We start from the raw sequence: 23,233 nt of genomic DNA, 5'->3' as shown, positions 1-23,233 counted from the left end.
GTCTATATTTTCCTGGTGAATAATAATGTCATTGATTCTTATATTTTGATTAAGCACCATTGATTTGTTCTCTTATAAATATAAATATTTGTGCATTCTCCTAGTTTTTTTTTTTTTAAGATGGATAATCACAGATCTGTAAATTCTGACAGTTTTTTAAAAATGATTTTCCTCATCGATTCTAAAATCTTTAATTTTTTTTCATGACTTAATATACTACTTACAATGTTGAATAGAATTGGTGATAACTGGCATCCTTCTTTTAGCTCTGATTTTAAAGACACGCTTCTAAATTTTACTATTAAAAATGATAGTTGCTTAAGGTTTTTGGTAAACGCCCTGAATTGAATTCAGGAAGATTCATTCTATTCCTAGTTTAGTAAAAGTTTCAGCATAACTGAATGTTGACTATTATCAAACAATTTTCCTGCACCTATTGCAATGATCATATACTTTTTCTTCTTTAGTATGCAAATGCGATGAACTACATTTATATATAGCATCCTTGAATTCCTGAGTTAAACCCAACTTGGTCAAGATGGTTTATCATTTTTACACACTGTTGGATTAGATTTGCTAATATTTTGTTTCCAATTTTTGTATGTATTCTCATGACTGAGCTTGGCTAAGCACTGGATATGTTTTGATGAATAAAACAGATGTGGACTTTATACTCTTGGATGACATGGTCTAAGGCATTAAAAAAAGATAATTACAAAATTCAGCATCAATTTAGTAATATTTTTGGGGAGAGAAACCCTACCACATTATATATACATAATAATTACTAAGACATATTCTAAGTTTAAATGTTTTAACAGGTGAGAGAAAAATATATATCAGACTACATGACTCTATGTGGCTTAGGGAAATCATTTCTGAATCTATCTGAGCCTCAATTTCTTTATTTGTAAAACAATGGGGTAGATGATCTCTAAGATACCTCCAGATTTAAAACTCTGATTCTGTTATACCTTCATGCCAAAGATCTTCCAACAACTAGTATACCTGCTGCACGACCTTCCCAGATGTTGTGCTAAATTTAAAACAAGAGATGCATAAGTTGCCATGAGAGAAGAATTAACAAAAATCAACAGGAGTGACTGTTCATGAAGCTGTGCAAAAACTATTGAGGCTAAATTCCAGGATCTACTTGCAAATAACCTGTAGTAAATATACATAGCCTTTTATGCCTAAATACTCTGCACTTGATGGATCAACTAGTTACCAGTTGTCATCAAGTCTATTCCAACTCATGGTGACCCCATGTGTGACAGAGTAGAACTGTGCTCCATACAGTGCGCAATGGCTGGTTTTTCAGAAGCAGATCACCAGGCTTTCTACCAAGGTACCTCAGGATGGACTCGAACCTCCAGCCTTTCTGTTAGTAGCCCAGCACCTTAACTGTTTCCACTACCCACGGAATTCACTTGATGAAAAGGTAAAAGTTAAGCAGAAACTGCATCAAGAATTGGCAGATAGTAGACATTCAAAAATGTCCTGAACGAATAAATGGCGTAGACTTTTCATCAAGTGAAGACCAGTGGGTTCATTAACTTATATTTTTTTCTACTTTCCTCTTTTCAAATTTGCAAAACTACTTGCAAATTATTATTTTTTCAATGATTGAGTTACTTTTTTGGTGTTCTCATTATTTTATTTCTGAATAAAAAACTAATAGTGTCCACTATTGACGATAATTCAATATTGGACTAGAGAATTAATATTCTCCTGGAATTTAAGGTATGAAAATTTTTATAGGATAGCTTTATTTAATCACCTTATTGGCTCAAACTTTTTAAATACATTTTAGGAAAGAAATTTGAGCACTCTAACTTGAATCCTCTGTGTTAAAAATTCTAAAACTAAATTTTAGTACCAACTTTTCCTTTTTATTTTGGAGATACATACAAAGAGGATCTCCAATTTAAAAAAAGTTTTCTTTATCCAGTGTGTAGAAAATCCATTGTACCAACTTCAGATCCTAACTATTTTAATCCATTTTAAAATGAACTTGACCTTTGACATTTAAGTTCTCCAACTGAAAGCAAACTTCAATGCCCTGAATTTTAGAAGTTTATAAAATATGGATAAAAAGCTTTTAAAATATCAAGTAGCACTTACAAAACTAGAATTTAAATGCATCAATGTACTGAAGAGCTGAATTTAATTTTATTCAACATATACTTGAATTCTTTTTGTTTTTAAGAAGGGATCAAATATTTAGAACACGATTTGTGATGTCCTCAGAACATAAAGGTTTAGAAGTGGTGAGACTGTTTCGGGGCATATGAACCGTTATCGACTTTCAAGCTTTCTATGGTAGCTCTGATTCTTTCTCCATCTTGAAAAGCTTCTAATGAAAAGATTTCTAAAAACTCAAAAATTGAAACTCTCTCTCTCGTTAGATACTCTTAGATATTACAAATAGTATCCACCCAGTTTTTAACATCAAAAGCTCCAAGCCAGAAAAAAGATGAAATAGTCAAGGTAAAAAAAAGGTAAACAAAAGAATACACTTTTTTTTTTTTTTTTTGCTTAAAATATTGATGAGTCTTTGTAGACCCCACTTGCTGGAGTCATGAGGTAACAGCACCCCCTTCAGAGAGTGAGAAAGGAGACTCCATGGTGATCTCACCCAAGAAGAGGCTCAACATGCGCACTCAATTAACAGCCTCCCAACAAACACTTAACTTGCAGAAAATAGCTTTATAACAATCCAAACACATTTTATCTTAAAAAAAAAAAATCCACTCAACAGTACAATGTATTTAGTATTTACTCGACATTTCTCTGCTTCACTGCACTTCACTGGTCAATGCGAGACAAGGTTGGAAGTGAGTCACAAAAAGCCCAGAGGATAAATTAATTACACTTTCTGTGTAATTCCTTTTGGCAAAAGAGGGCTCTAAATTCTGTGAACGTTTCTAATTTATAACAGATTCTCTAGCTATAATGTTCCAACTAGCAAATGTAGAAAGAAAAAATTGCACTACAGCACCTTGAATGATGTTTTTGTTTTCCATTTCTTTATATTTACACTCTTTGGAGCTCGATCAAAAGAGTTCTTTCCACATATTTTAAACAAAAACCATTTATTAAATAATTTTTCTAGCGATCACTTACTCAAATGGTGCTTAAAGATGGGGTGGTCAGAGGATAAGCCTTTAGCACTCAAAAATGGAAACAGAGACACCCTCAACTCTGTCAGGAACTGAGTTTCTGTGCAGACATATATATGAGCAGGAAAGAAAGGAAGGGAGAGGATGAGAAGGGAGGGGAGGGAAGGGAAGGAAATAGAGAAGGAAGGAGGTGGGAAAAGAAGGGAAGAAAAGGGAAGAGGAGGGAAAAACCAAACCAAACCCATTGATTCCTACTTATAGAGACCCTATAGGACAGAGTAGAACTGCCGCATAGGGTTTCCAAGGAGCAGCTGGTGGCTGGGAATCATCAACCTTTTGGTTAGCAGCCAAATGCTTAACCACTACGCCACGGGGAATAAAAGGGAAGAGTCAGTAAGAAAAGAGAAAGCAAAGAGACAGAACAGAAGAAAGAAATTTTTTCTAAGTAGACATTAGAAAGCAGAGTAGTACCACCTTAAATCATTTTGTGCAATAAAACTGATTTTTCATCTATGGTAAAAAAAACTTTTGGTCATATTTATAGAAATATATTATGGCTAAAAAAATATTCCAAGAACCTGCCAAAACTAATTAACAGTTTCTTATTAACTGGGCATTGTAACTTTTTTTTTTTTTTTAATTTTCACATTTTTGGAAAGCATTTGTTTTTATGTCTGGCTTTTCCATTAGACTATGAACATCCTAGAACAGTGTTTGCCAACTATCTGTGGTGAAGTAGCCACTCTTTTTTTTTTTTTTTTTTTAATTTTCAATCCACTGAAGACTCTACTTTTGTAAAAGACAATAAAAATGAATTACTGAAAAAAAGAAAAAAAAGGCATACAAAATTAGGGTCACTATGAGTCAGAATCAACTCGATGGCAATGGGTTTAGTTTTTGGTTTTCTTTGTTATGATTAAACATAATATGTCAAATCACTGAAAAATATACTAAGCTTTCTATTAAATTCTCCAATCATCTCGTTGTGGACTGACAAACAATTTGGGGACCTAAACCATCAGAAAACTACGCTTTGAGTAGTGTTGTCTAGAGTCACAGTTCCCAAACTCTGTGCCAAGGTACCGAGGGGTGCCATAATGAACTTACTGCACGTGTTCGGATACTTTCAATTTTAAAGCAAAACACAGCAACACTGAACTCAACGTCTGCTGCACACTGGACACTATTAGCTTGAGGTAAGTCTCAGTTTTCAATATCAAATAGTGCTATATTCCTTCCAGCGATGTCATATTTTTGCAAAACTGACATTTCATCAGACACTATGATAAAAATCAAGTACTGTGCAAACGTCACTGTTGGACAGGAAAGGGATGTGACAGTACCCAGCCGTGTTTTGATAAGGTGTTCAGTGCCCAATAGATGTGCCTACATATAAGTAATTGTGGTAATTTAAAAATGAAATGAAAAATATGATTTTTCTTTCAATGTCATAAATACTTATTGTTTGAACCTAACTACTTAATAAATGGAACTTCTAGGTATTTCTTTTGGCTTGAGCACTTTGAAAAAAATTACTGAGACACTATCGGCAACGTAGAAGACTACGGTCACATGGTATTCATCTGTGTATCCTTTGGGCTTGGTGTATATTCAGCACTCAGTAGGTTTCTGTTGAATAAATAGTAAATAAATTCCAACCTCTTCAGTCTTTTGAATTTGAAAAAAAATTTAAGTAACGCGCCACTTTCTCATAGGTTGAAAAATGTGTTGAAATCACGAAGACATCATCAGCAGCTCTCAGGTTTTTCCCTCCCATCTTCTACTTAATGTTTGTTTCCAAACTGTAGTTTTCAGTCTTATATTTTCAGCTGGAGACCTTCTTCTCAACCCTTGGGATATTTCCCGAAGTTGTCAAACACTATTTTGCTCAGAAAGGTCTGAGAGGACAGGGTGAAGGGATTGGAACGGAGAATATAATGTACTTTTCTCGGAAATGCGTTTTGAGGAGGAAGTCTCTTGTGTTCTGGCAGATGAACCCGAGGAACGAGCAGAAGAGGTGCCCACAAAGCTACAGGAGATGTGTACCAAACACAGGGTGCAAATCACGTGCATTTTAAAACAGTGTATTAAAATAGAAAATTTCAAATCTCTTTGCACTTCCTCCTTTTCTAAGTCATTCATTATTCCTGGACACTTTAACTAATGTTTTCCTTAGTTGACATTTGGACCAACTAGACTTTTAAAAAGTCACAGTTTGTCCCTAATAACAGCACAAATTATGTAGGCTCTTGACTATAACAGCATTTTTAGTGCTTTATCTATGTTACAGTGCAATTGTTTTCATTAACAATTCCTCATATCCAAACACAGTGGCAGTTTAGCATAATAATAAAGCAATTTCCCGTTGTGTAATGTTGACATGGAAGTCCAAGAAAGTGACACTTTATGTCCAAGGTCACGGAGCAGGAAAGTGCTATGGTCAAATAAAAACTCAAACCCAGTGAATCTCCATAACTGCTGTGTGTACATGTTACCTCTGCCAGTTAGGTCTCCTGTTACCTGGGCACTGTGTGTGGGTAGGATTGCTTATAGAAGCTTATTGATGCAGAGAGACCCTCCACCTTTTTCACTTGTTTCACAGAGAGAAACACAGAAAGGACAAAATGCTTATTTCTTTCCTAGCTACCAAGGTTCATTCCCACTGGCCTTCTCTATTAATGGCTTCCCTGGAAATTGTCTATGTTATGGATTGAATTATGCCCCCCCAAAATGTGTGTCAACTTGACTAGGCCGTGATTTCCAGTATTTTGTGGTTGTCCACCATTTTGTGATCTGACGTGATTATCCCATGTGTTGTAAATTCTAATCTCTATGATGTTAATTAGGCAGGATTAGAGGCAGTTATGTTAATAAGACAGTACTCAATCTACAGGTTTAAATTGTATCTTGAGTCGATCTCTTTTGAGATATGAAAGAAAGAATGAAGCAGAAAGGAGAGGAACCTCACCCCATCCGAAAGAAGTGCTGGGAGCAAACAGTGTCTTTTGGACCAGGCGCCCCTGTGCTGAGAACCTCCTAGACCAGGGGAAGACAGATGACAAGGACCTTCCGCCACAGCCAACAGAGAGAAGGCTTTCCCCTGGAGCTAGCATCCTGAATTCAAACTTCTAGCTTCCCAAACTGTGAGAGAATAAATTTCTCTTTGTTAAAGCCATCCACTTGTATTTCTGTTATAGCAGTACTAGATGAGTAAGACAGTCTAAGATCACTCCAGAGCAAAACTGAGAAGATCATTTCCTATTAAAAAAAGAGAGAAGCAAAGAAAAAAAAAAGACCAAATGGAATAAGCTGGTAATTCAAAAGGGAGGAAGAAATGTATGAAAAACCATTACAACAATGTTTATTGAGTGCTTGCTTTGGGCCTGGTACTCTTCTCCATAGACACATAAATAACATACTTAATTCTCTCAACAAACCTAGAAAGCAGGTGCCATCACCATTACCATCAATGTCACAAAGAGGTTAGGTAGAGAGGTCAGTGGTATAGCCAGGATTGGAATCCATCCATCTGGGCTCTTAACCACCCCACCACAACTGGGAATGGTGTTGGCTGGAACAGACAGACCTGAACTATCCAGGTAATCAAACTGTTTACCTGTACACATTAAAATACTGTATTCCACCAGTTTTGAGTCAAGATGCACTTTGCAATCTACAGTGTCTTATAGTCACTGCTGACTATGTGGCAGGAACAATGTCATTGTGTCTGGGCACAATCAGTCCTGGCTGTTCACGCTTCTCCACGTCTATCTCTAAGTAAATATAAAAGATCTTTCAATAAGTACAAAATAAAATTCTAATTGATTGTTCCTTTAACCTTACACCTCCACATCTCTGCAGGGAGTTCTTTCATTGAAGTCTCCTTTTTAAACCATCTGAGCCAATTCTGATTCCTGCAAGGACCTGACTGACACAGCAGTGTTATTGCCAACAGTCACAATAATCACATATATTGAGAGCCTTTTGTTGTGGGATACACAGTGAGTCACAAAGAAAGGAGGAGAATCAAAATCCTGGGCACCAGTACTAAGTGATACACATCACCACACAGGGACTCAACACAGGCTTTTTCCCCCAGAAGTGGGTTCACGGGCCCTGTGGGCAGAAGAGGGCTGCTGGGATCTTTACCTCATAGTCACCCATTTGAGGAATAAAAAATCTTTCCATTTGCACTGGTTTCGTGCAGTCTTCTTTGATCTTTACAGCGTGAATGCATTGTGGACCATCAAGTACTAGATTATGCATATGGGCCCCTATATTAGACACAAAATGAGAATTATGAGGATTTTACTCATGATTTGGAGAAGAAGCGAGTCAAATCTCAGTTTTTCTTTTCTTCCTTCTCCAATTACCACCTTTTACTTAATATCACTGAAAACTAATTCTACATGATATTGAATAAAGAAAGGGAAAGGGGGTAAAACTCGTCAACTAAGTTTGATCCATATTCACAGTAGATTAAAAAGAAGCTTAGATGGGAATGCTGTTTGAAACGAATGATTTGGTGATTTCATTTATCCATATTTTCCTTTTCCCTAATAGCCACAGGTTATAAGTTGGCTGTACTAGCCCGAGAAAAGCCCCATATAGATAAGCACGTAAACATAGATTACCGAGACCTGTTTCTAATCAGACCAGCAGGCATAATATTTTAGACAAGTCAGTGAATTTTCAAGGTTGTGAGCTTTCAGAAGCAGATTGCCAGCTCTTTCTTCCAAGGAGCTGCTGGGTGGGTTTGAACCACCAACCCTTAGGTTAGTAGTCAAGGGCTTAGCCATCTGTGCCATCCAGGGACTCCAGTCACTGCTATAACAGACAGTTACTGTTGATACATTAGACATTATCAAGTGTGAAAGTATAAAGACAAAGCTGGTTTAGGGAGTTCATAGGACCACTTACACCTGCTGTGCATATGTGAACCTAAATCCATGCATACATCACTCTTTAGGAGAATATTTTCACCTCTGCATTCCTTTTTTTAGGACCCTGTACATTTCTGTCTCAGCAGCCCTCCTTTCTCCTTAGATTCTAACCTCTTAGTAGATAACACTTGTTGCCAAAGAGTCAGTTGTGACTCATAGCGACCCTATAGGGCATAACAGAACTGCCCCATGGAGTTTCTAAGAAGCAGCTGGTGGATTTGAAGTGCCAGCTTTTTGGTTACCTTTGGTTAGCAGCTGAGCTCTTAACCACTGAGCCACAAGGGCTCCAACATTATTTAATTCTCAAAGCAATCCCATGAGGTGGACATTACTACCATTACACAGTTAGGGAAAATGAGAGGTTAAGTACTTTGCCCAAGCACACCCAAGTACTTGTGAGTAGCAGAGCCAGGATTGGATTGTTTGCCCTCCACCCTGCTAGGAACACTGGTTAAGCGCACACACTTATAACCACGGCCTACCCGGAAGGAGTCAGAGTGGATGTCAACACATCAGTCTTGTTTTCTGTCACGTTTGGTCATGAGCTTTCATATTCAGGACAAGGGAGCCTTTCCATATGCAGAAGGGCATTAGTTCAACACACAGTAAGCCTGTTAGGTGGTGTCTTAGTCACCTAGCACTGCTATAACAGAAATACCACTAGTGGATGGCTTTAACAAACAGAAATGTATTCTCTCACAGTCTGGGAGGCTCCAGCTCCAGAGGAAGGCTTTCTGTCTCTGCCAGCTCTGGCAGGAAGTTCTTGTCATCAATCTTCACCTGGTCTGGGAGCTTCTCAGCACAGAGGCCCTGGATTCAAGGGATGCGCATGCCCCTGGCTTTTCTTGCTTGGTGGTTTGAGGTCCCCCTGTTTCTCTCTTTTATATTTCAAGAGAGATTGACTCAAGATACAACCTAATCTTGCATATTGAGTTCTGCCTCATTAACATAGCTGCCTCTAATCCTGCCTCGTTAACATCATAGAGACAGGATTTACAACATATAGGAAAATCACAACAGAAGGCAAAATGGTAGACAATTATACAATACTGGGAATCATGGCCTAGTCAAGTTGACATACATTTTGGAGGGACACATACAGCAATGAAAAGACAGCGCCCTGCTCTCTTGGAATTGACAGTCTAGCAAGAGAGGACACAGTACAAATACACAATGAAATAAACAAGAAAATATCAGGCAGTGATACGTGCCACCATAAAAATAAAAGAGTGATGTCATTCTGGAGGTGTCCTTTAACTGGGTGGCCACTGATGTCCTTGATGAAAAGAAAACATTTACCCTGAAAACGGAATGGCAAGAAGTCAGATGGAAAGACGGTGAAAAGTGACAACATGGCAGTTCCATGTCCTCGCTCAGCTAAATAAAACAGTAGGCTAGAAGAGGAAAATGGAGTTGACTAAAATCTGGAGGACTCCAGAGACACATCCAAACTCCCTGAGGGACTGAATTGCTGGGCCGAGGGCTGTGAGGACTAGGATCTTGGGGAATATGTAGCTCCGTTGGCATAATACAGTTTATAAAGAGTATGTTCTACGTTCTACTTTGGTGAGTAGCATCTGGTGTCTTAAAAGACTGTGAGTAGCCATCTAGGATACTCCACTGGTCTCACCTCTTAAGGAGCAAGGAAGAATGAAGAAAACTAAAGATACAAGGGAAAGATTAGTCCAAAGGACCAATGGACCACAACTACCACAGCCTCCACCAGACTGAGTCCAAAACAATGAGATAGTGCCCGGCTACCACCACTGACTGCTCTGACAGGGATCGAAATAGAGGGTCTGAGACAGAGCTGGAGAAATATGTAGAACAAAATTCTAGCTCAAAAAGACAAACCAGACTTGCCAGCCTGACAGAGACTGGAGAAGCCCTGAGACTGTGGCCTCCAGACACCCTTTCAGTTCAGTAATGAGGTCACTCCTGAGGTTCACCCTTCAGCCAAAGATTGAACAGGCCTGTGAAACAAAACAAGACTAAAGGGGCATGCCAGCCCCGGGGTAGGGACTGGAAGGCAGGAGGGAACAAGAAAGCTGGTAATAGGGAACCCAGGGTTGAGAAGGGAGAGTGTTGACATGTTGTCGTGTTGTTAACTGATGTCAGAGAACAATGTATGCACTGTTTGATAAGAAACTAATTTGTTCTGTAAATCTTCAACTAAAGTACAATAAAAAAAAAATCACAGAAAAATAAAATAAAATCTGGAGCACCAATGTTGGTGAATGCTAAAGTTTTTCCTTAAAACATAAAAAATAGTCTTGGCTTAGTCAAGGCAAGAGTCACTTAAACATTAGTGGTCTGTCCCTAAGCAAGTGCTGTGTACATTTACGTTTAAATATGGAGTTGCATATCTATTTCACAGTTAACGCTCTTGGTTGCTGAAAGTTGGAGACTCGAACCCATGCAGAGATGGCTTGGAAGAAAGACCTGGGGATTTACTTCCAAAAAAGCAGCCAGTGAAAACCCTACGGAGCATAGCTCAACTCTGACACACATGGGGCCGCCATGAGTTGGAATTGACTTGACACCAACTGGTAGCTGGTACCTTTAAATATAACCTGTATATCACCTTTTTACATGTTTCTACATCCCAGATACAATACTTGGGACAAGATATGCAGGAAATATTTCTTAAGCAAATCAGTAAAAAAAAAAAAATCAGTGGATACTTTAAATAAGAGTCCAAGAGGCAAATTATAGGTCAAATAGTGGGGAGTAGGGTGGGGAGAGAAGCCAATAGACTCAGTGACAATGGGTTTGGTTTTTGGAGTGAGGAGAAGAACAAGAGCTAGCTGAAGCCCTACACTCCATCTTTTCTGTGTCATTGGATTGGAAATTACAGAATCATTTGGGCTGGAGGAGCTGAGTGGTGCCAGCATTGTAGGCTGGTCACTTCTCCTTAAGCTCATAAAGAGCAGGTAGCCCAGACAGGAAGACATGGTGTGGTTTACTCCATGGGCGCTGGCCCCTGAAATTCCTCATGGACCCTGCATTTGTTCCATGAGGTAGTAGTTGCCCACGACCCTCCGCCTACACGGTTCAAGACAACAGCCTCACTTTACCCCTCCCCAAACCGCAGATCTTCAATGCCAGGCCCTTTCTGTCAGCTCTTTTGTCAGTTTGGACAGCAGGAGACCCCCAAATCTCTCCACCCTGCTGTCACACAGGGCTGGGCAACCCACTGGCCCTTTGTGATCAAAACCCCCCAAGCTGTCATTCTGATCCACAAAGTTTGGGCCCAGGAGCAACCATTAGAATAAAAACATAGAAGCAATTGATAAATCTAACACATATTTTAAATATTGGAAGACAAATAAAGACGGAATGCTCACAGCTGCTGTGTTGGCGGGACACAAATCTCAAAAGAAGACTGCAAAGATACAATCGGGGTCCCATGCAAGAGGCATTGAGGAATTTCAGCTCTGCTCCCCTGAAGATAAGACTAGAAACAACCTGCCCGCCTGCCTATCAGTCCTTTCACACAGCACACCCTTCTGAGCTGGAGAATTGTACTGCATCCTCCTGCCGAACTTGTCCCCCAGCTGTCGGTAACACCAGGCCCTAGTTTCTTAGTTCACTGCGTCTTCCCTCAAGGAGACTGATTCTACCGTGAAGGCAGGACCAAGCAGCCCAAGGCAAAAAGCAGGCAGAGGGCAAAGTAAGGGAAGCGTCCCATTCACAGAGTTGACTGTCATTTCTAAATCCATACAACCTCCCTGTGGCCAGCTCCTGACCTCAGTCCTGTTTTCTGTCTGTGGGTTTTTACATTCCAGCTTTCAGCCTTGTTTCCAGTGAGAACCTTTGCCTGCAGGTGGGAAGGATAGTGGCAGAAGCTGAAATTCAGATCTATCCATGCTCCTGTTTGTGACCTCGGTGGTAGAAACACTGGTGGTACAGTGGGTGGAAACTAGTAGTGTGGCTGAGGAGCTAGGATCACCTGCAACTTTTAATTGTATCTATTTCCCTAAAACCTGACTCTTTGAATGTTATTGGTATTTCTTTCGCTTTTGTTCTCCCTAGGTATTTAGGAAATTAGTTTTTGAAATTCCAGCCACGTGAAGAAGAACCAAGGCCAGAATGCTCTTCAGAAGGGAGGATGGCGAGACTTAGTCTCATGTACTTTGGACATGTTATCAGGAGGGACCAGTCCCTGGAAAGGACATCATCCTTGGTAAGATAGAGGGTCAGTGAAAAAGAGGAAGATCCTCAACCAGAGGGATTAACACAGTGGCTGCAACAATGGGCTCAAACATACCTACTATTGTGAAGATGACAGAGGACCAACCAGTGTTTTGTTCTGTTATACATGGGGTTGTTATGAGTTGGAACCTACTCAACAGCACCTAACGACAACAATTAACCTAAAGGCTGGTGATTCGAACCTACCCAGCAGTGCCTGATGAAATGCTTCTGTAAAGGTTACGACTAAGAAAACCCAGTGAAGCAATTCAACTCTGTAACATGTGGGGTCTCTATGAGTTGAAATCAACTCTGCAACAAGGGATTTTTCTTTTTGGTCCTGCTTGGGCTACATGATCATGTCTGTGCCAACTAGAGTGGTCCAGAAGACGAGCTGGTCTGGTCTGGTCACATGCCCCCTCTAGCTGGGGGTGGCATCAGTCTCTAGAGAACCTCGTGGACCAGGAGTGCAGGAACATGGCTCCCTGAGGAAGGTCAGAGTGCTGTTACTCAGAACAGGAGTGTGGATGCTGAAGAGGCATAAACAGCAGATGTCCACCACAAACCACAACCTTACAGCAGCTTCAGGGGACCTGGTCAGTCCTCCTTGGGGAATCATAGGAGCCATCTCTCTCTTTTTTTAAATTGTGTTTTAGGTGAGAGTTTACAGCTCAAGTTAATTTCTTATACAAAAATTTATATACATATTGTTTTGTGACATTAGTTGCAATCCCCACAATATGAAACACTCTCCCCCTTTCAATCCTGGGTTCCCTGTGTCCATTCAACTAGTTCCTGTTCCCTCCTTGCCCTCTCATTCTGCTTTATGGACAGGAGTTGCCCATTTGGTCCCAATGAACTAAGAAGCACATTCCTCAGGTGTATTATTTTTTGTTTTATAGTCCTGTCTAATCTTTGTCTCAAGAGTGGGCTTCAGGAATGTTTTCAGTTCTGTGTTAGCAGTGCATCCAGGGGCCATAGTTTTGGGGGTTCCTTCAGTCTCTGTCAGGCCATCCCTATTGGATAGAAAGGAGAATGAAGAAAACCAAAGACAAGAGGAAAATACTAGCCCAAAGGACTCAGGGACCAAAAGAACCAGAGACTCCACCAACCTGAGACCAGAAGAACTAGATGGTGCCCCGCTACCAAGAACAACCACCCTGACAGAGAATATAATAGAAAGTCCTGGACAGAGCAGGAGAAAATTGTAGAACAGAACTCAAATTCACATAAAAAAGAGCATTGTCTTTTAACACCTTGGAGGAATGTGTATATGGCATTAGGAAGAGAGGCCATTCCCTTCTGCCTTGTTTGAAGGTCAGTTGTTCCAAATTGTTTAATTACTTAGCTACAAATCTCCCCTCAGGAGAAAAAAGCCTGAATGGGTACCAAGGCTTCGATATAACCACAGACATTGATGTTTTGAGGGTCCCTTCAAATGCAATACAAGAACAGAAGCTGCGAGGAGAAGCTACCAGCACAGCTTACCCTGGTATCAGAGCCCGGCGGACAACGGGTCTTCTGGGAGTGTGGACCTCAGGATTCTCCAGATGGTCTCCATCACTCTTTGTCTTTCTATAAACCTGGAGGTTGCGGATTTGTTGTGGGGGAGGGGTGACATTTTTCTTTTTGTTCTCCCTTCCCTCTTTTTTTTTTTTTTTAAGAAGTGGAATTTTAAAACAGCCAGCTACAAAGGCGAACTCCCAGGACAACAGTCCTAAGGATCTACATAGCACGAGGGTCGAAGCACAGGATGTAAAAGGCAGTCCTTTTAAATTGTGCGACACAGTTTAGAACAGTGAACCTTGGCTGGCGTTAAACCACAGCCCTCTAAAACACAATTATAAAGCACTTAAGATCGTTCGGCCAATCAGATTTCTTGATTGGCTGAACATCCCTAACCCTGTAATCTTTCATCCAGGGGGCCTCCACCCCACACATCACAGTTAACTGCTTGTTGGACTGTACCACTGGGCTGATTATCAGGGGCAGCTAACGCTCATTTTAAGAAATATTACTTTTTGTTGCTTTGGTCCACGTTCCCAAAATGTCAGTCCAGGATAATGAAGCCCTTTGTTCCTGCCTAATAACTCTGCTTACTGTGAAGCTGCTGGCAGCCAGGGAGGCTGGTGGTCTGAACACCAGGCCTCTGCCTCCAGAGACTTCCAGACTAATTAGTTTTGTTTCGGACATCTCTGTGGGCCCACGTGTGAATCATACTTTTGCTCTGTTGGTTTCTTTATCTGCAAACTGGGGCTGATGGCTGCCCTTATGTTGTGCCAGCAGCACTCAAAAAATGATGACTTGTATTAGGCAGTCTGTGAACTATGAAGGCTCATACTGACTAATCATCTATTTATTTACTCATTTATTCAATTAATGTTTACTGAACACCTACTTAGTGACAGCTCTGTGACCATCCCTGAGTTTTAGGCCTGGGTTAAATGTCTGAAGGCACTCACTGTCATGTGTAGGAGACACACCTGTGTGCATTACACACAGGTAACATACACTATTTTTTTTTTTTTTTTTTTACTACAGGAGCCCTGGTGGTGTAGTAGTTAAGAGCTCGGCTGCTAGCTAAAAAGGTTGGCAGTTCAAATCTACCAGCAGCTCTCTGGAAACCCCATGGGACAGTTTTCCTCTGTCCTATAGGGTCACTATGAGTCAGAATTGACTCCATTGCAATGGGTTACTGGCTATAGTAACAATACGAAAATGTGTTCAGGGAACACAGAAGAGGGAGGAATCAGTTCCACAAGGGAGGCTGAGAAAGCGTTACCAAAGATGGCTATTTGGAAGATGAGAGGGTCTAGAGAAGGAAGGTCATTCTAGAAGAAGAAATTAAATAAGGCTTCAGAAGAGGAGATGTAGAGGGAAAAGCAATGGGAGGCTGGGAATGGAAATGCAGGTTACTGTGTGTGAAAGGCACACTGCCCAGGCCCGCTGGAGGGGTGGAGAAAGCAGCGGTGAACAGGCTCCTTGAGCTCACGCAGTTGTAAAGATGTCCAGTAGTTTGCAACAAATCAGCTCCTGGACGACGAGCATGTCTCAATTAAAACCTCAGTTTTGCTACCTCCTCGTGGTGCCGTGGTTAAAAGCTTGGCTGTTAACCAAAATGTCGGCAGTTTGAATCCACCAGCCGCTCCTTGGAAACTCTATGGGGCAGTTCTGCTCTGTCCTACACGGTAGCTATGAGTTGGAATCCACTCAACAGAAACGGGTTTTAACCTTGTGTCACCTTGAAACAGTTTCTTAAGCCCTCTGAAGTTCAGATTCCTCATCTGTAAACTGTGGTAAAATAGCACCTATCCCAGAAAGTTGCGGTAAAGATCAACGGAGATAATATGTGGAAATCACTTCAGAGTGATGTCTGGAACCTCAGAAGCACCTGATGAAATGGTAGCTCTCATCATCACCATCGTTTCGTCGTTATTCTTTACCACAGACATTATGAAAGCAAAACCCGTGTTAGTAACTGTTATGAATTGAACTGTCTCCCGCCAAAATATGCGTCGTAAATCCTAATTCCTGTGCCTGTGGTTATAATCCCACCTGGGGATGGGTTGTCTTTGTTATGTTAATGAGGAAGGATCAGAGTAGGATGTGTCTTGAGTCAATTTCTTTTGAGATATAAAAGAGATTAAACACAAGCTAGGAAGTAGAGATGGGGGAAGAGAGATGCCAGCCACGTGAACATCTCCCAGAAGCAGAAGGTCAGAAGAGACAAGGACCTTCCACCGGAGCCTACAGAGAGAGAGAAAGCCTTTCCTAGAGCTGACGCCCTGGATTCGGACTTTTGGTCTCCTAAACTGTAAGAAAATAAACTTATGTTTGTTAAAGCCACCCACTTGTGATATTTATATGACAGTAGCACTAGATAACTGAGACAGTAACATATTGCATAAAATATCAGCGCTACAAGGCACTGGACACTTCCACGTGTGTCATACCAGGCTGTGTTCACACGATGGTGAGCATTTATCTATTAATATGTATCTGCTCACATGAAGATCTATTTAAGTAGTGTTTTTGTGTGCACAGAGAAACAAATTAGGAAAGACCGCTGTCTTAGTCATCTAGTGCTGCTATAACGGAAATACCACAGGTGGATGGCTTTAACAAAGAGAAATTTATTTCTTCACAGTAAAGTAGGCTAGAAGTCCAAATTCAGAGCATCAGCTCCAGGGGAAGGCTCTCTCTCTGTTGGCCTTCTCATCAATCTTCCGCCGAACTAGGAGCTTCTCTGCACAGGGACCCTGGGCCCAAAGGACACAGTCTGCTCCCTGCACTGCTTTCTTTGCGGTATGAGGTCCCCTCTCTCTCTCTGCTCGCTTCTCTCTTTTATATCTCGAAAGAGATTGCCTCAAGACACAATCCAATCTTGTAGACTGAGTCCTGCCTCACTAACACAACTGCTATGCATCCCCCCTCATTAACTTCATAGAGGCAGGATTTACAACATACAGGAAAATCACACAATACTGGGAATCATGGCCTAGCCAAAAGGATACACACATTTTTGGGGGGACATAATTCAATTCATGACAGCTGTGTACCAGTTAGGCCCTAAGCAGGAAAAAAACAGAACTCCTTTAAGTATTTACAACGGAGGAATACTGGGTAGTTTAAAGTCAGGTAAGGTGTGTGTCAGGGTTGTGTCCTCTCGCCATACTTATTCAATATGTATGCGAAGCAAATGACCTGAGAAGCTGGAGTATATGAAGAAGAACATGGTATTGGGATTGGAGGAAGGCTCATTAAGAACCCTAGATATGCAGATGACACAACCTTGGTTGCTGAAAGTGAAGAGGACTTGAAGCATTTATTGATGATAATCAAAGACTACAGCCTTCAATAATGATTACACCCCAACATAAAGAAAACAAAAACCCTCACAACTGCCATAAGCAACCTCATGATAAACTGAGAAAATATCGAAGCTGTAAAAAATTTCATTCTACTTGGATCCACAATTAATGCCCATGGAAGCCGCAGTCAAGAAATTAAACTGCATATTGCATTGGGCAAATTTGCTGCATAAGACCTCTTTAAAATGTTAAAAAACAAAGATATCACTTTGAGGACTAAGGTTTGCCTGACCCAAGCCATGGTGTTTTCAGTGGCCTCATATGCATGTGAAAACTGGACAATGAATAAGGAAGACCAGTGAAGAATTGACCCCTTTGAATTATGGTGTTGGTGAAGAATATTGAATGTACCATGGACTACCAGAAGAATGAACAAATCTGTCTTGGAAGAAGCACAGGCAGAATAAGCATTAGAAGTGAGGATGGTGAGACTCCGTCTCACGTACTTTGGACATGTTGTCAGGAGGAATCAGTCCCTGGAGAAGGATATTATGCTTGGTAAAGTAGAGGTCAGTGAAAAAGAGAAAGACCCTCAACAAGATGAATTGACACAGTGGCTGCAACAATGGGGCTCAAGCATAACAATGATTGTGAAAATGGTGCAGGACCGGGCAGTGTTTCGTTCCGTTGTACACGGGGTTGCTATGAGTCAGAACCAGCTCGGAGGCACCTAATGCCAACAACATAATGTGGATGAAGGAAAAGGTAGAACCAAAAGGGGATGGTGAGTCATCAGCAGTCAGCTCTACCACCTGTAGGCTCTGAGAGCAACAGCAGAAGACGGGGTGATAGGCACCCAGGGTTGGGGTTACTAAGCAGAGCCACTAGCTGGGGAAGCTGGAACAGAGGTGAGGCAGCCTCTGCCAGAAATGCTGCCCAGGACACAGAAAGTGGGGAAGACATACCCGGGCTTATCCCTCAATTGCCTTCCTGTTGGCCACACCCAGCCAGAAGCCAGAGGCAAGGGAGCCTGGGAAACCCATCCCACAGACGCCAGCCCCTCGGTGAGATAGTACAGGAAGGGCAAGGAATGGATCCAAGGACACAGAGAGCCCACGAGAGGCACGACTCAAAGGATTTTTCAAACCGGAAATTCACCTTAGAGATGGCCTTTCTCAACCTCTTTATGTTATACCTGAAGACACCGAGCCTCAGGATTCTTAAATGATTTCCCCACAGTCACAGAACTGGTTAATAATTACACACATCCACGCACACACGTACGTGCACAAACATTCACAAAACACTTGACACTGCAGTACATTCAGCTGCTAGCTTACAGAGTACACAGGGGCCTTTGCCCTGATCCTGGAGAAGGCTCTGTGGCAGTCAGATGGGCATAGGCAGTCCCTGTAAAATCCCCTTTCAAATCCCATCTATGTCATTTCCTAGAAGCCCCTGAGCAAACTAACTTAAGTGCTTGCCTCACTTTTCTTATTTGTATAATGGGGATATTCATAGTGCCCACCTCATAGTATAATTGTGTAAACCCCCAAAACCCATTGCAGCCAAGTCAATTCTGACTCATAGAGACCCTATAAGACAGAGTAGAACTGCCCCATAGGGTTTCCAAGGGGTGGCTGGTGGGTTCAAACTGTCGACCTTTTGGTTAGCAGCTGAAGTTCTTAAACGATAAGCCCCCAGGTCTCCAAATATTTGTGTAAAGCACTCAGCAAAATGCAGGGCACACGTTGAGCCACAATTTGAGTAAATTTTTTAATGATTATTCCTTCCCAACCCCCACCTCCCGGTCCTTCATAAACCTCACAAACAGCATACTGAGGTCACCCTGCCTTGTCCTCCTCTGCACCCTAGCTCAACCCCAACCTTGCCTTATTCTGCCCCCTAGCTCAACCCCAAACTTGCCCTATCCTGTGCCCTAGCTCAACCCCAGCCTTTACCTTCTCTGCACCCTAGCTCAACCCCAACCTCACCCTATTCTGCACCCTAGCTCAACCTCAACCTCGCCATGCTTAAGAGAGGCTGAAGTGTGAGTCCAGCACACAGCACTATGTCACTCTAACAATCTGAGGGTCCTGGAATTTCACCTGTAAGCTGCTCTCTGTATTTACTACACACACCAACCAGCCCAGTGAATGAAATTTATATCTCATTTTAAGCATGTTACAATATGTTGAGACCTGGAGGGAAAATCACTTTCTTGAAAAATTCTAAATGTTTAAAAATTAAACTAGAAGACACATTGGGTCATTTTGAATGTGCATTGTCCGAGTGAAATAATTATCTTCCATAATCTGTTTATCCTGGTTGTGTATTAAAGGCACTGTGCAACCACGAGTGCTGACTTCAGGGTGGCTTCAGAATTCTCCATTGTGCTCTCCCGACGTCTAGCATTCTAACCTCAATTCTAAGCTTGTGAGCATTGAAAGGTTTGTTCCTGACAGCTACATAACATTAACGTTAGCTGCTCTGTGCATCACAACGGAGAAGTATACTTACTCCTCCTGATCGGAAGCATTCTTTCCCTGTGCACTGACGTATGATTTCAGGCGCCATGTTTCTACATGCTAATGTCTAGATATTGCAAAAATATAGTGTAAATCAATATTATATACCCCTGCACACAAAATCCCAGCAAGCACAGTTTTGTGTAAATGTCAAAAAAAAAAAACAGCTATAGGGTGAAAATTTTCCAGAAAAGATTGACATTCTTCATTATTGCTCTGGAGGAACTACCATGATGTTGCAGAAGGAAGGAAAACAGTATATCAGGGTCTGTAAAGCGGGTCAACACCAGAAGGCATTTGGAATTTAATATCTTGACATCATTTGGGGCATCCAGTAGGCTGGAGGGCGGAGTGGTCTGTGGGTAGTGAGGCACGTGGAGGTATAATCGTCCTTTTGTGGCCCACGAGGTCTTAGTAAATCAAGTTACTCTGTGCTTTCCTTTTGCAAAATAAAGCAGTGGAGGAATTAACTATTTTAAAGCACAGCCTGTATTTTGAACACCTTTATTCAGCGGATAAAGAACTGGACTAGGGGTTCCAGAGCCCAGATTCTAGACCTGACTTTGCTCTTAACTCAAAGTAGAGCCTGGTCAAGTCGTTGACCATCCCTGACTCTCAGTTCACAATGACAAAAACTGGAACAGATCAGTGCTACTTGGACTTTACAGAGCAGCCTGAAATCATTTTCAGAAGTGGCAAATTTGGGGACAAAATAAAATTAAAATTAATTAAAAAAATTTAAGTGAGATAGATTAGAATAGAGTTGAAAATACCTCTATGCATCGTACTTAAAGTATTGATTTAGGAAACTTTTGTTTGGGTTATAGGTGTGTGTGTGTGTGTGTGTTACTGGATTTTCCTTGAAAATACTTTTCTTATTATGTGTTTGAGTCAAAAAAAGGTGAAAGATACTAGACAAGATACTAAATGCCAGCTCACAACTTCAGCAGAAAACAGCATTCAGAAAGTAATGATTTCTAAATTGATTTATAGCTCCATCCAGACCAGATCCAGACGTGGAAGCACCAATGAACTCCGTGAGATTTCAAATGTCTGGGACCAGCATCCCATCTACTTGGACCTTTTGTCAACAGTACTCCATCAGTAACCATCAGCCTCCGGATTTGTGGACTCGATGACTTTCTCCCACTTTGGAGTGGCTAGAGCTACCTGTTACTGACTCCTAACAGAAACAGGTGTGTCACTCAAAGAAAGATTATGACTGCCTGACTTGATATTCTCATCATACAGTGAAACCTTCAATGAAGGGCCCAAACCAGGCTTTGTGAGACAGCAAGGCCTTTGGCTGATGTCCTCATTCCTGGCAGCCAAGGCTGTTTCCAGGACCCTGTCATGCTGACCTCAGCCCTCAATATGCTCCCTCCCTAGCATGTTCCTGGAGTGGAATATCCCTTGATATAGCTGGTGCTACTTAGAGACACTGAGGTTTCCCTATCTTTTAAAAAACCAATTGCTGTTGAGTCGATTCTGACTCATGGAGACCTCATGTGTTTCAGAGTAGAACTGTGCTTCATAGGGTCTGCAATGGCTGTGGTATCTCAGGAGTAGCTTGCCAGGCCTTTCTTCCAAGGCAGCTCTAGGTGGAATTGAACCACCCACCTTTCACTTAGTAGCCAAGTGCTTAACCGCTTGCACCAAGAACCAAACAAAATCAAACCTTTGGCCACAAAGTCAACTCCGACTCATGATGGCCCCACGTGTTGCAGGATGGAGCTGCTCCGTAGGGTTTCCTTGGCTGTGATCTTCATGGAAGCAGATCATTAGGCCCGTCTTCCACTGGGTGGGTTCAAACCACAAACCTTCAGGTCAGTAGTTGAGCTCAAGGCGTTGGCACCCGGATGCATCTCTAAATATGTACAACAGATGGTGCCAGGACCTGTGCTCACACTCAGAGTGTTCCTGCTAGTATGTCCCGACTACTGGCTGAGGCAGGCTACTCTTGGATGGAAGCTCACCTATGACAGGTTGAACACCTATGGCTCTCCTTACTTGTACGGCAGCTAGAGTTTTCAGGGCTGCATTGCTCCAGTCCTTCTCTCCTTGTAATTATTCCCCCAGTAACTCATATCATGTCTGTACTACGTGGCGTTAGCGGTGTGTGGACATCAACACCGTGCGTGACAGGTTTCACCAACAAAGTCAACAACAGGCTCGTGGGTTTGGTGAGATACATCTAAACACAATAGCCAATTGATGTAACTGTTCTCTCTTGCAAGCTTGCCAAGAGCACCACACGATCTTTAAGCATAGTGTCCTGTCTCTGATTGGGAACAGATTTCTATGTACACAAAGTCTACATTGGGTTTCAGAAATTATTTGGTCCTTTGGAGTTCTTGACCAACAGGACAGCCTTTTTTTTTAATGTGTCAAGGTAAAGGAAGAATCAGAAAGAATCAAGCTAAATTCATGCTGTAATTGTTAAAAAATAAAACTACCATATGCCACATGAAAAGTCCTAGACTCAATTTGTAGACGAGTGTGTGAAGGCAGCATGAGAACTGATTTGGCCAAATCCATCAGAATTGCCCAGTGCATAATCCCATTCTGCAACTGCGGTGCTGCCTCCAAGACTTCAGACCACCAGTCATGCTGCTTGCCTCCACCGCTTTAAGACCTCGGCAACAAACAATGCCTGGTTGTTCTATTTACAGACTCAGCACACTTCCAAAGTCCACCTGTGCTACCTGTCATTGCATCAGAGTACAATAAAAGAATGCTGGAAAGCTATTTTCTTTACATGCAATTTTTGTCTATTTGCTTTTGTTTGAAAAAAAAAAGAGGAGGAAGGTATATAATGAATGAAATTTTGTGAGAAGTCCTGGAGGAACATAGTCGTTCTAGTCCTGCTGACAAGGAGAAGCTACAGCACTTGTGAGTGTCCCTGGAGGCCCCTGGTAGCCCCAAAGATGCACACTCATTCAATCATCCTTCAGTAAAGACTGAGCACAAACTCAATGCCAGGCACTATTCTAAATGCTGGGATACAGAGAAAGCGAATCAGGCTAGCTCTCCACTCAGAGTCTTACATTCCAGTGGGTAGAGACAGATAATAAATGTTTTAAAAAGTCAGATAATAATTAATACAGTGCAGAGGGTTGTAAGTGGGTAAAAGGATAGAGTGGCTAACTGGACAATTAAAGATGATAGGATCTTAGAAGGTATCATTCACCCTGATTTGTATGACACAAAGGAGCCAACCAGGCAAAGTTCAGGAAGAAGGGTATTTTAAACAGAGCCAATACTACAGTCAGGGACCTTAAGGTGACACTGAAATTGGAATGGTTTGGGTCAGTATGGTTGGGGCACAGGGTGTGTGATATAGGATGAGACTGGAGAGCTACAGGGCTTTGTAAGCCTGGATGAAGATCTTGGATTTTAGTCTAAGAGGGATGAGAAACCGCTGAAATATTTTAACCTGGGAAGTCAGGTGATAAGATTTATATTTTTAAAAGAATATTCTGGATATGGCAAATGAATTGTATGAGGACAACATTGGACGCAGATCAACCACTTAGGGGGCTCTGAGTGTATTGTTGGGGATTTTGACTGAGGAGGTGGCCTGTAAAGCCCACTGCCATCAAGTTGTTCCAACTCCCAGCAATCCCATCAAACAG

Source organism: Loxodonta africana, chromosome 23 (genome assembly GCF_030014295.1).
Source record: "Loxodonta africana isolate mLoxAfr1 chromosome 23, mLoxAfr1.hap2, whole genome shotgun sequence".
Classification (NCBI taxonomy): domain Eukaryota; kingdom Metazoa; phylum Chordata; class Mammalia; order Proboscidea; family Elephantidae; genus Loxodonta; species Loxodonta africana.
This window is presented reverse-complemented; position numbering follows the sequence as displayed.